At 42.3% G+C, this 13,670-nt stretch overlaps 1 non-coding gene across 1 annotated transcript; it reads right to left on the bottom strand.

Annotated features, from left to right (window-relative positions):
- Window positions 1-12,894: 12,894 nt before the first annotated feature.
- LOC136204968 (small nucleolar RNA R71) lies at window positions 12,895-13,001 on the bottom strand. Its single transcript, XR_010675778.1, has one exon. It is a non-coding gene; the product is annotated as a small nucleolar RNA R71 (small nucleolar RNA).
- Between the last annotated feature and the right edge of the window lie 669 nt (window positions 13,002-13,670).

Genomic DNA, 13,670 nt, shown 5'->3' with positions numbered 1-13,670 from the left:
TTGCATGCTCCACGGGATCCTGATATCCGCCATATCTGGGCATTGCCAACACCGCCTCGAGTGTTTCATAAGAGGGTGAGTCCGAGGGTTGCTCTGTGCATCCATACTGTGTATTCCTTAATGAACCTTTTGGTCATCGCGGCCCAATCGCGCTTAATATGCATCGGGAGAGACATGTACCACATCAGTGGCTCCCCCATCAGTGAATTGCAAAACAGACTGGTGATCTCTTCTTCCTTAAAACCCAAAGGCCCCATGGCCGATAGGTAGAAGTGAAGGTGCTCCATTGGATCCTTGTTGCCATTATACTTACTGACCATCGGCAACGGGCGTTTGATAGGCCCAATCTGCAGTGCGAAGCACTCTGCCATCATGTTCTTAGTGTTCTTGTACTTTTCAAGGAATAGATCGGACAACTGTTCCCAATCATGCTTGCAAGAGTCGGGTAATGAGTGGAACCACCCCAAAGGCTCGCCTATTAGCGAATGGTGGAACCACTGAGCAATCTCGTCCACCCCGAAGGATTCAACAAACATATCGTGCATATACTCACGCAAGTGCACATCGGGATCCTCTCCTCCACTAAATAGACTCAATTCTGGCACAATAGTCCGAGACGACCCTTCCCCGGTCTCTTCAGCACTATCTTCATCATACGGTGCTCCACCGTCCAACCCTTCATCCATCGGTTCACCCTCCTGTTCTTTGCCAAGGAAGGACACATATAGACCATTTCCTATATTGCTCTCATCATCGGAGTCCAACAACTCCTCTTCATTTTCCCCGAAGGATTCCACAACCATACTTTCTTTCAGCCCGACTCCGATCATGCTCACCCTATGATTAGGCAGTGGATTACGCCTAGTGGAAGGGTTCGCCGACGAAGGATCAGCTATCTTCTTCTCCTCAATCAAATCTTGGATCTCGTGCTTCAACCTCTCACAGTTCTCAATAGTATGCCCATAACTACTGTGGAACTCGCAGTATCCCCTTGCCTGTATCTGCGGAGAAGGTGGTGCTTTGTTATAAGGAGTGAGGGCTTTCAACAATCCCTTTTTCTGCAATCGTTCGAAAACTTTTGCGTAGGTCTGATCAAATTTGGCAAACCGCCTCTTTTCGATAGCATTAAGATCAAGCACTTTCACTGTTGCAGATTCTGCATTCGCACTTGGCCCTCCGGCACTATATCCCGACTTCGTCCACTTGGTATTAGCTTTCTTCGGTTCTCCGTCTCCCTCAACTGTCAAGGCGCAGCTATACATCTGATTGAAATCGGTAAAAGGCATATACCGCAGCTCATTCTTAATATACGGCAATGTGTTCGGTAAAAGGCATATACCGCAGCTCATTCTTAATATACGGCAATGTGTTACCAACTACCATTCGGATCTGATCCTGCTCAAGCGGCTTCTGCTTCATAACCGCAACCTTGGCCCTCCATCTCCTCACAAAATCGGGAAAAGATTCCCCGGCCTGCTGCTTAGTGCTCTCTAGCTCCTTCAGAGTAACCTCAAGCATAGTATTGAAACTATACTGAGCGATAAATGACTTTGCCAACTCCTTCCAATCTCGTTTCGTAACCATCGGCAACGCATGGAACCATATGAGGGCAGCCCCCTCCAGATAAGTATTAAACAGCCCCAAGACTTGATCCTCAGTCAGGATCGTGTGCTTCATTACTGCGACATACTGATTCATGTGGGCGGTAGGATCCCCAGTTCCGTCAAACTTTTTCATGTCAGGAAGTCGAAACTTTAAAGGCAAAGCAGCTGCTGATAAACAATTCTTCAAATTATAAAAGTCCTGACTTCCGGAGCTTCCCCCACGCAGATCCTGCACCTCCTGAGTGATGTGCTGCTTCCACTCCTCTTCCTTAGCCTTCTCTTTCTCAAGCTGTTTCTGGATATAATCCTGATAGTCATCCTCGTTCCCAAAGCGGGGGCCAGTGTTTACCTCATTCTCAGCACGCTTACTACCACTCTTGTTATCCTTCAATGCCAGCTCAGCTAGCTGGGCCAAAATTGCGGCCAACTGATCGTTAATGTTGTTCACAGAGTTTTCCAATTCGGCCACCTTTTCGTCGGTCGCAGACATACTGACAGAAGACTGAGTATACTCGGACGAAGATGATTCAGAAGCCACAACTGCCGATTCAGAACTGTCTATCTGTAGCTGATCAAACTGCCTGACTAGCCGGTTACTCTCGCGAAACCACAACCGCTTAATGATGAAGTCTACGCGAACGGTCATCCATTAGCATGTATGCATGATTTTATATGCATGATTCGTGGTGTGTGCGTTTATTTATTTACGGATATATAAGATAAGAAGAACAAACGTCAGTCTAATTACACGTATCACAACATCTCTCTTCCACCCTTATTCCTCCACACACTCAATGATCCAAGTCTCTTTCTTAGGATTTTGGTTTGGGGCTCACAATGCAGTCCAGGGGACGCGTGATGCCGACGATTATTACGGAAAAAGTAAATCATCCATCAGACAATACAGTTCGTTTTTTACGTATCAACATCCAGTGACTAAGATATCGACCAAATGGATTGTCCTTTCGAATAACTCGTCTTTTGTCATTTCGCGAGATGCATTAGTTCGGGTTTTGATTCCCTTTTGAGCGTATCTCGGATTTAGACGTGGTATGAGTTATTTTTCTGGTTCAATCATTCGTTATTGACAATGACTCGTTCCCTTTTATTCGCGTGGGTTCGTGTCTCGATTATAACAGGATCTTTTTGGATCTATCGAGAGACGTAACCACGTGTTCATTTAGTGATGAAAGCACTTTTTATTTTAAGGAACGGACTTATCGCGTAACGTGTTTGTTTTTAGCGTTAAGAATCTGTTTGCTCGTTTTGGCTACGTAAAAAGACGGCGAGTCTTATTTGAGCGCACGGTAATCCTTCGGCTATTAACAAGTTTTTATTCCTTCCAATCTACGGGATTTATCACCCTAGCGTGGTTATAGAAAGTCAACGTTTCGTTGAATCGCATGCTTATTCGAAGCAGGGATATTACCGTTCTTTTTCATTTAGGCACGAGTCAAGCAAACACGCAGATCGGGCCATACTTCTTGTAGTTTTGGTAACGGTCGAAATGATCGAGCCATTAGTCAAACCCACAGTCTCGTCCATATGGCGCAATTATACGGTTTTAGCTTAATTCGGCTTTATGATTTTAAACGGCGTATATACCGGCTCGAGGCACGTATTTAACGGCATTGGTTCATTTTCTTTAACTACCCTCGGGATGGATATACATCGTAGATACAGAATGACTTTGGTCGTTTGTTTATTTTTGCTTTTCTTTTATTCTCTTAGTCACTTTCGCGGACACGTCCATTTCTCTTAAGAACAACACAAGGCATAACGTAAGAGCTCGTCTTTTATTCGGAAGGGACGGGCCACGTTTGCGAAACTCTTTACGTTACAACGGGGTCATTCGAAACAGAAATGTTCTTTGTTTTCGTTTTGTCATAATCTCGTTTTATCCCAACTTATTTAAAGAATGTGAATAACGGCTACTGTTAATATAGTCCTTTGAATCGATATATAACTATCCTTAATACCAAACCAATTCGTATTAATACGTGCTTACATTATAACGTATTTCCTGAATATGTGCCTTCTTCGGGACACAGAAAGGGACCAGGCGGGTCGCACAAGTTCATTCATACGAGATGACTAAGTCGTCTTTAGTTCGAATCGTTTCGACGTTTTGGGGTAGTTTGTATATCGGTTTAAAAGTATATATTAACATATCGTTTCATTTTCTTTACATATTTTAGGATTAGACACGTATCATGGCAATTTGAAAACACGAACTGATTCATTTATCACATCAAAAATAGTAACGGGTAATCCTATGGCAACTTCTAAGGCTACTATATGCTGACACGGCTGATCGCGGGACCTCACAGGACCGCATAAATTCGCCCCTAACGAATGGATGGGGACCCTTTGGCGCCTTACTGTAAGGGGGAACTTACGCTAGCCTCTTTCGAGCGACGAATGGACTCTCGCTAGAGGTTTCGCGGAAATTACCCAAAAGGTTTGCAATAATGCTTATGAATGCATACGAAAAGAAATAATACGATCCGTCCCCGTTAAGGGCTTAATACACGCCTTCCGGAATCAAATTTCTCGCTTCCCCAGCAGAGTCGCCACTTGTTAGACAAGGTGCCGAACGGCCTCGCCCGGGCGGACCGGGGGGTGGACACCTCATGGCGACGTAAGCGGTGATTGGCGCCGAAAGCAACCAATCGTGGAATCAAGCTGCTCGGCAGGACCGGAGCTCGGAGTATGGAAGAGTCGCCACCCACGAATGGGAAAATGAACACCGATCCCTTGCGGGAGACCGGTGAGGGTTCGGGAAACTTAGGTACGAGCCGAGAAGGCTAGCTCCTTTCCGGAGAAAGGCTACTAGGCACCCCGACATCGCCCGATTATGAACCACCGGCCTCCTACTCAGCGTGTTAGGCGATAACGGACTAATCGAATATTTCTTTAAGTTTAAAATTCATTTGAAACCTTTTCTTTCTCGTTTTGAGAACCGTTTTGAGCATATGTTATTGAAAGCCATTTTGGTAAAGAATCACCCATTTGCATCAGTTCAAAATACGTAGGAGAAAGAGGAGGGAGAAGAAAGAATTGATTTGTTTACAATGTGACATTTGCCGTGTTGTTGGGACGTCCATGGTTCCACAAGTTGGGAGGTGTGCCCTCCACGCTCCACCAAATGATCAAATTCCCTTTCGGGGAGGAGATAGTTGTTAGATGAGGTATCGCGGCCTAATCTCCCGGGCGGACCGGGGGGTGGACACCTCATGGCGACGTAAGCGGTGATTGGCGCCGAAAGCAACCAATCGTGGAATCAAGCTGCTCGGCAGGACCGGAGCTCGGAGTATGGAAGAGTCGCCACCCACGAATGGGAAAATGAACACCGATCCCTTGCGGGAGACCGGTGAGGGTTCGGGAAACTTAGGTACGAGCCGAGAAGGCTAGCTCCTTTCCGGAGAAAGGCTACTAGGCACCCCGAGATCGGGCCATACTTCTTGTAGTTTTGGTAACGGTCGAAATGATCGAGCCATTAGTCAAACCCACAGTCTCGTCCATATGGCGCAATTATACGGTTTTAGCTTAATTCGGCTTTATGATTTTAAACGGCGTATATACCGGCTCGAGGCACGTATTTAACGGCATTGGTTCATTTTCTTTAACTACCCTCGGGATGGATATACATCGTAGATACAGAATGACTTTGGTCGTTTGTTTATTTTTGCTTTTCTTTTATTCTCTTAGTCACTTTCGCGGACACGTCCATTTCTCTTAAGAACAACACAAGGCATAACGTAAGAGCTCGTCTTTTATTCGGAAGGGACGGGCCACGTTTGCGAAACTCTTTACGTTACAACGGGGTCATTCGAAACAGAAATGTTCTTTGTTTTCGTTTTGTCATAATCTCGTTTTATCCCAACTTATTTAAAGAATGTGAATAACGGCTACTGTTAATATAGTCCTTTGAATCGATATATAACTATCCTTAATACCAAACCAATTCGTATTAATACGTGCTTACATTATAACGTATTTCCTGAATATGTGCCTTCTTCGGGACACAGAAAGGGACCAGGCGGGTCGCACAAGTTCATTCATACGAGATGACTAAGTCGTCTTTAGTTCGAATCGTTTCGACGTTTTGGGGTAGTTTGTATATCGGTTTAAAAGTATATATTAACATATCGTTTCATTTTCTTTACATATTTTAGGATTAGACACGTATCATGGCAATTTGAAAACACGAACTGATTCATTTATCACATCAAAAATAGTAACGGGTAATCCTATGGCAACTTCTAAGGCTACTATATGCTGACACGGCTGATCGCGGGACCTCACAGGACCGCATAAATTCGCCCCTAACGAATGGATGGGGACCCTTTGGCGCCTTACTGTAAGGGGGAACTTACGCTAGCCTCTTTCGAGCGACGAATGGACTCTCGCTAGAGGTTTCGCGGAAATTACCCAAAAGGTTTGCAATAATGCTTATGAATGCATACGAAAAGAAATAATACGATCCGTCCCCGTTAAGGGCTTAATACACGCCTTCCGGAATCAAATTTCTCGCTTCCCCAGCAGAGTCGCCACTTGTTAGACAAGGTGCCGAACGGCCTCGCCCGGGCGGACCGGGGGGTGGACACCTCATGGCGACGTAAGCGGTGATTGGCACCGAAAGCAACCAATCGTGGAATCAAGCTGCTCGGCAGGATCGGAGCTCGGAGTATGGAAGAGTCGCCACCCACGAATGGGAAAATGAACACCGATCCCTTGCGGGAGACCGGTGAGGGTTCGGGAAACTTAGGTACGAGCCGAGAAGGCTAGCTCCTTTCCGGAGAAAGGCTACTAGGCACCCCGACATCGCCCGGTTATGAACCACCGGCCTCCTACTCAGCGTGTTAGGCGATAACGGACTAATCACATATTTCTTTAAGTTTGAAATTCATTTGAAACCTTTTCTTTCTCGTTTTGAAAACCGTTTTGAGCATATATTATTGAAAGCCATTTTAGTAAAGAATCACCCATTTACACAAATTCAAAATACATAGGAGAGAGAGGGGGAGAAGAGAGGATTGGTTTATTCACAGTGTGATTTTATGCTTTAGACTATACACTAACTCTAAGCTAATCTTACTCCCCGAAAACGAGTTTATTTACACGGTTCGTACCTTAATCGTCGTTGGAACGATTTAGGTATGTTTTCAAACCCCGTTAATTTACATGACATCGACTCGAATCGCCGTTGGAACGACTCGAGCGTTTGAAAACGTTTGAACAAGAAGTCTTAACCGAAAACGTGATTAAGCATACAAGTTCATTTATTTTTGTACAAATCCATTTGAATAAGAAAACGATTCAAAACTCTATTATTTACAACAACACGATTTTAATTACAAGGTTCGCTTAATCCGTCGTTGGAACGAATTAAGGTTTCAACACGTGATATTTTGGAAATGGTTTAAAAATGACAAGAAAACGTTATTTACACTTTAGGAATATCTAGAAAAGCTTTAATTTAAACAAACAAATTAAACTCTTTTTTTGTGGTTTATTTTCCCCTTTTTCACTCAATTATCCTTTATGTAAATAAAATGACAACAAGTAATGAATTAAATCTCAAATTCACCCACATCAAATACATTTGAAAGAGTATATATATAAGTAGGAAAATAGAATACATATACATAGATATACATATGTACAAAAAGTGAGTAATAATACCCACTAAAATAAAATAGGGAAATGAATATGTAAAGGAAATGAATAAGGTTCATAAACATGTAAAGGAAATGAATAAGGTTCATAAACATGTAAAGGAAATGAATAAGATTCATAAACAAGAAAATAGAATTTAACCCCCAAAATGGTTTATGATGAATATGTATAGAAAATAACCCCTAATAACCCCAAAATAACAAATATGTATGGTTTAAATGAATTAAATGGCAAAATCTATATATATATATATATATATATATATATATATAACTTTATTAAACCAAATTAAATGAAAACAATATACAAACACATTGAGTAATATTTATACAAAATATTTAAAAATAGCTTGAAAGTAAATATTACATAACTATACCTATATATATAAAGGACCTAATGTCTAAAAGTTGAGAAAGGAGGACCAAAACAGCATTTTTTACATTCCAGCAGCTTTACCGACGGAAAATCCGTCGGTAAACAGCCTTTAGTGACAGAAAACGGGAAATTACAGACTTAGTCCAACAGTTTCCAGATTTATTCCAAAGCTTTAGATTAGATCTATTCTATCGTTTTGGGTCCCCGAACTACCAAAATTGGATCATAGTCTATAACGGAGATCCCTAAAACGACGTTTTATTTTTAAAACATTATTTAGAAATATTTTCAAAAACTTATAATTACAACGTTTTTTAATTCCCGAACTACCTTTGAATCGGATCACGGTTCGTATTGGGATATTAAAACGAGGTTTTTATTTCAAAACAAAACCGTACGTTTATTTAACACGTGACGAAAATTAAATAAATACGGAATAATAAATAAAACGTGATAAATAAAAGACTAAATAAATAAAAAACTATAACATAAAAAATAAATAAAATAAAACGAGTCTAGTCCTCGGATAATACCTTAAGATCGGTATCTGACAGTCGAAGTCGTTTGATTCCACGAGTTATGATTTTCCGGCGTTTTTTGTGTTTTCGATAAAATATTCAACTTTGGAAAATTTGGATTTTTTCGGAAAAAAAAAATATTTTCTCCAAAAAATTAACTTTCTCTCTCTAAAAATGTCTAGAGTGAGAAAGCTCCAAAAATTTCCTCTCCTTAAATGCATGGGGATCCGTGCCTTATATAGGCACGGATCCCGGGGACTTTGGGCGACGCCCGATTAAGATTGGGCGTCGCCCAAAGCAGGTTGGGCGAACGCCCAACTTGCGTTGGGCGCGCGCCCAACAGGCATTGGGCGTTCGCCCAACGCAGGTTGGGCGTTCGCCCAACGCTGGTTGGGCGTTCGCCCAACGGACGTTGGACGTCCGCCCAACGGCCGTCGGGCGCTCGCCTCACCTACGCTAGGCGTTTGCCCCACGTCGTTGGGCGCTCACCCAACGGCCGTCGGGTGCGTGCGCCCCGCGGACGTCAAGCGTGCGCCCCGCGTCGGCTGCCGCTAGGCGTTCGCACCACGTCGCTGAGCCCTCGCGAGCCGTCCACTCGACGACCGCGACTCCCACTAACTTCTTCCCTTTTTATTATATATTTTTGTTTTAAAACTTCCGGAACCAACCGCTTCGACCGTCTTGTTACAGGTTTTCATCACAGGTCCTCCGACTCGGTGTCTACAAACGCGTGGGACCTATAAAATAATCTTTAGTTCAAAATTATGAGACGTTATCATAGGTATGTTAGCGTTATGTCACTGCTAAGTTCTTGTAGTGAATTATTATATCCAGCCCCAAATTTCCACTTCCAGCCCCGAAAAAAGACGTTCCTGCCCCTTAGCCAAAAATTGAAAAATCTCAACCCTCCCAAACTCTCCCAAACACATTTTATTCCGAAATCAAAGAACGTTTCATGGCGAGCAATCCATTATCACCGGGAAGAGAAGAGAATGACGTTGTCCCTGAAGTCGAGGTATTTTCCCGATTGATTCTGTTAATTTATTTCAAAAAATCGCAATTCGGACCCACGGGCGTATGAACATCACACCTCACCATGTGGTGGGGCGTATAGCTATTACGCCCCACCACATGGTGGGGCGTGATGTCATATGGTGGGGCGTGATGTTCATACGCCCCACCATGTGGTGGGGCATGATGTTCACACGCCCGAGCTTATTTTTGGCGATTTCTCGGGTTTAGGCACTGAAACATTGTAGAAATGTCGTGTATTGGAATCTAATGTTCTTTATTTATCATTTGCAGGAGGTTCCGTTAGAAGATTTTGGCGAGAACGGCGTTGATTACAGTGCGCAGTTTTTTTCCCGAACAAACGTTTCTAACATATCATGAAGCTGTTAACTGGAAGCTGATTAAAGTGCTTATAGAGAATGAGGTGCGGGCACACCGTGATCTGTATGCACCAGTGTTCTGGAACGGATTCGATGCTGCCCTCACGCGTATTAGATGGGCAGGAGCGGGGTGTGGTGAGTCCTACTGGATGGTGAGTCCGGATGACTTATATGCTGCTGCATTTGTGTTGAATGTAGTAATATTCCTTTTTACTACATCACAGTTAGGATGTTGCACTATACTGCTGATGCGTTCGGACGATGGAAGACCACCGGAGCGAGAGATTATGATTTGTCATTTGGGGAGTTATCATCACTACATACGTCTTTATTTAAGACCTGGATTTCCAGTGCCTCCCATTGCCACCCAATGGCATACATTTCGTGATCCGAGCGTTCGTCACTTGGACAATATATACGCTAAAAGGAGAGCATCTTGGACTAGATTATATTAGTTTATGTGTTGTAATTAATAATATTTATTCATGAACTTATATTATTGTTAATGATTTTAGTTAAAATTGTATGGTATTTATAGGTTTTAAGTACAATTGTGTAGTTTGAGCAGGTAACAGGTATTTACAGGTTTAATCGGATTAACGGGCTAATTTTTTTGCCCTCCCGACATGCGGGTGTGTGGCCATCACGCCTCACCGTGCGGGCGGGCGTGTGGCTATCATGCCTCACCGTGTGGTCGGGCGTGATAACTACACGCTCTACCGTGTGGTGGGGCGTGTGTCTATCACGTCCGACCACACGGTAGGGCGTGTGGCTATCACGCCCGACCACACGGTCAGGCGTGATAGCCACACGCCCTACCGTGTGGTCGGACGTGATAGACATACGCCCCACCACACGGTAGACGGTGGGACGTGATAGCCACACGTCCGCGTGACGAAAAGGCAAAAAAAAAAGCTTCTCAACTCCAAAACCCATGAAAGGGCATTTTCATCATTTCACGTGGATGTGGTGGGAAATTGGGGCTGAATATAACAACACCCTTCTTGTATCATAAATATTAGGATAAATTTCAAATAAAACTCACGTGGTTTAACTAATTTTCAGATAAAAGACTGTGGTTTACTTTTTGTTAAAACGAGGATTGAGGTTTCACACTTTTAATAAAATAAGGACTTTTTGGATTAATGTTATTAAACCCATCTTTAACGACCTGAAAATGAAAATTTTCAAGAATTAAAGCTGTTCAATGTCATATTTACTATGCAACTACATTTTCGATTTTCGAAAATCATATTTGTTAGAACTTTCTCTTTCTAAACATTAACTTTCTCTCTCTTTACCAAACATCATCTAAATAATCTGAAAATAAAAAAAAATTAAAGAATTAAAGTTGCTTAGAATATTAGTAGTTCTTAAAATATGTCATTTTTGAAGTCGTCAATGGTGATTTTAGTAGTATCAATCGAAAAAGTCCTTATTTTGCTAAAATTGAAAACCCCAGTCCTTACTTTGAAAAAAGTAAATAACAATCTGATGCGAGTAAAAAGAGCAAATTTATGAGGACGATCACTCATGGAAAAGAGCTTCAAAGTCCTAGTTTTCCACCAGAAATGGAAGAAACAGCCAGAAATTACAGTTCAAGCAAGAATCTTCACGAACAGCCTCTCAGTAGAACAGAACAGCTTAAACAACAACATTTAACGGGTCATTTGGAAGGAAAACGGATAAACGCGCGGGTCGAGCAAGTGACAGGAGAGAGAAAGAGAGAATTACGTGGAAAGCAAGATAGCTTTCCATCTTGCGCCAAGTGTAGGAAGATTGTTTACTTGTTATTGTTTTTACCTTTTTATGACTTTTTGCCCTTATAATTAGGGTTGATGTAAGGGGAGTATAAATAGGAGAAGGATGATTGTAATAGGGGACCTCGGCATTACCGCCACCCTTAGTTTTTTATATTCTGTTTTTATTTTCCGTTGCAAAGATGTTTTTGGGAAGAACAAGATGTTCACTCATGTCAATGAGTGAGTAGTCACTCTGCAGGCCTAGCCAGCCATTTAAACGGCGACTGTAAGTATCTTTTATTAATGAATAAAGTATGTTTATCCATGATTGAGTGTTATTAGCATGCTTAAAGAATAGATTAAGATTGAGTCTATTTGATAGTTACCGAGGATGACACGACAGTGCTCCGACGTAATGGAAACAGCTAATCGGCATATGTTGTAGTGGACGGATACGAAAACTACCACATATTGGGGTTTCTTTATGAATGCTCTCTGTTGCTTAATGCTTGTTCGTATGTTAGCGCAAGGACACTTGGTTAATATTACTTACTTAGTATCTTTGGAAATGGGACACCGGACCTTAGTGACCATAGAGAGAGAGAGACCCAACTCATGAATATAGATCTATATCATTCAGCGGTAAAATTTAGGCACAGTTCGTTAGGCGTATGGCTAGATCTGTGCTTGTTTATCTTGGATTCCTTTAGTTTACCTTTCACTAGTTTCTGTTTATGTTAAGATCCCACACATTATTCATCAAAGTTAAGAATCTAACACTTAAGGTAACCTATTCTTCTCACTAAAGACTAATCCCTGTGGAATACGACACTTGGTCTTACCGAATATTACAGACGACCTAGTACACTTGCTAGCATCCCTATTTAATACACCAAGTTTTTGGCGCCGTTGCCGGGGATTATTTAAACTTAAGTTTTGAAGAATACGTATGCTTATTTCGTTACCTGTTAACCATCTTTTGTCTAGTCTTTGGTTTTTCGGTTTCTAGCTTTGTATGCGAAGAGCAGGTGTTCCTATCCTTCCTATAGACGTTGAAATAGAGAGAACGTACAGAAGAAGGAGAAGAATACTTAGACAAGCTAGACGCATCAGAATGGATCGCGAGGTCAAAATGCCAAACAACGAGAGACAGAATGAGAACCATGAGGAGGGTCATGGTGAAAACAAAAATAATAATAATGGCAACTAGAGATTGCGGATGAAGGATTACTCTAGGCCATCTACTAAGGGCCATTCATCGTGCATCGTCCTACCAGAAGAAGGCAATCGAATGTTCGAAGTGAAAGCGTCAATGGTTTAGATGCTACAAACAGCTGTGCAGTTCGGAGGATACCCAAATGAAGACCCAAATGCGCACATTCAAGACTTTGTCACCATATGCAACACATTTCGTACTCACAGAAATGATAGTGATGAGGTTATCCGACTCAAAATGTTTCCCTTTTCCTTGAAGGATAAGGCGAGGAATTGGTTGAAGAATCTACAACCAGGATCTATCACGAACTGGGAGGAGATGGCTACCATGTTCTTAATGAAATATTTTCCGCCCAGACAAGCAATCAAGTTAAGGAATGAAGTTTCTCATTTTTTTCAAGAGGAGGATGAATCTTTATCTGAAGCATGGGAAAGATACAAAGAATTGTTGAGAAGAGTACCAAATCATGACATACCCATATGGATGCAAGTGCAAAACTTCTATAATGGAGTGACCAACGCGTATAAGATAAAAATTGAATCAGTTGCCAATGGAAATCCGGAGGAACTTGAACCTCAAGCATTGTATGAGCTAATAGAGAGAGTGGTCAACACTAGTTACAACTGGCACTCAGTGAGAGCTGATGGTAAGAGAGTCACGAATACCGTAAACGGTGAGGCAATCAGTAAGTTATCATCACAAATGGAACAACTGGTCAAAATGATGGGAAAGATGAACGTCTCAGCAGTCAACACACAGCTTTCCGCACTGATGGAGATCTTATCACCCGATGGTTATGATTTCTGCAGTGGACCTCATCGACCCATAGATTGCCCAGGAACCAAACCAGGTGCATCAATGCAGGAACAGTGTGATTTCATTGCTCGCCAACCACCGAATCCTTATTTGAACACCTATAACCCAGGGTGGAGAAGCCATCCTAACTTCTCTTGGCAAGATAATCAGACGCAACCAGCTATGCAGCAACCTTATAGACAAGAGCACCCACGGCCAGCATATCAACCACAACAAGGCAACTCATCTAACCAACAGTATCAGTGCCAATCAAATGTTCAACAAGAAGGAAAGCCTGATCTAGAGGCCATGATGATGCAGTTCATGAAATAGACACAATCCTCCAT

Source organism: Euphorbia lathyris, chromosome 8, assembly GCF_963576675.1.
Source record: "Euphorbia lathyris chromosome 8, ddEupLath1.1, whole genome shotgun sequence".
Taxonomy (NCBI): domain Eukaryota; kingdom Viridiplantae; phylum Streptophyta; class Magnoliopsida; order Malpighiales; family Euphorbiaceae; genus Euphorbia; species Euphorbia lathyris.
Note: the sequence above shows the minus strand (reverse complement) of the source record. Positions and strands in the feature narration are given on the sequence as shown.